This window comes from Myotis davidii, unplaced genomic scaffold (assembly GCF_000327345.1).
Source record: "Myotis davidii unplaced genomic scaffold, ASM32734v1 scaffold991, whole genome shotgun sequence".
In the NCBI taxonomy this organism is placed as follows: Eukaryota; Metazoa; Chordata; class Mammalia; order Chiroptera; family Vespertilionidae; genus Myotis; species Myotis davidii.
This window is the reverse complement of record NW_006283137.1, coordinates 512128-512891: the sequence shown is the minus strand read 5'-3', so window position 1 is coordinate 512891 and position 764 is coordinate 512128.

The window sequence follows — 764 nt, the reverse complement described above, 5'->3', positions numbered from 1 at the left end:
ACTTGGCGGCCAGCGGCTGTGGGCTGCGGGGGAGCAGCCTGCAGGGGCGGAGGGTGCGAGCCCACGGGTGCCAGTGGGTGACGGTGTCCCCCCAAAAGACAAGCCCAGTCCTCGGCCCGGTACCTCTGCGTGTGGCTCCTCAGGAGCTGAGGGCTTCGCAGGCATCAAGGACTTGAGGATCCGCCAGGAGGCCATCCTGGGTCTGGCTGGGCCCATGGGCAGTGACCAGTGTCCAGGAGGGAGAGGGGAGGGAGACGTAGGAGACGCCGAGAAGAAGGCTGTGTGCAGGCAGACACAGGCGGAGACTGGAGAGACCGCCTCAAAGCGCCGGGGCCCGGAACCTGGAAGGGCAGGGAGGACCCCCCACAGACCTGGGGTGGGGGGTGCGGGTGAGTCTTGGTCTCCAGGACTGGGGAGAACTGGTCTCTGTTGTTGGAAGCCATCAGGCTCGTGCTGGGTTGCCCAGGAAACAGATGCAGGGGGCCGAGTCCCACCTGCCACTCAGGGCTCCTCCAGCACAGGGCACCCCCCCAGGCTGCGTCCAGCTGAGCCTGTGACACGCATCCCCTGAGGCGAGAGGCAGCTGAGGACCCGCCGGTGCCCACTGGGCCCCCACGTCCCCAGGTGCCAGTCTGAGGGCCCCCAGGCCTCCCACAGGTGGTAGGTGGGCCTCAGGGGTGACGATGGAAGGTTCAATGACCACATGAAGGAGGCCTCGGTGCTGAAACACACGGTGGCAGTTTAATGTTTTCTGAAAGAGCGTC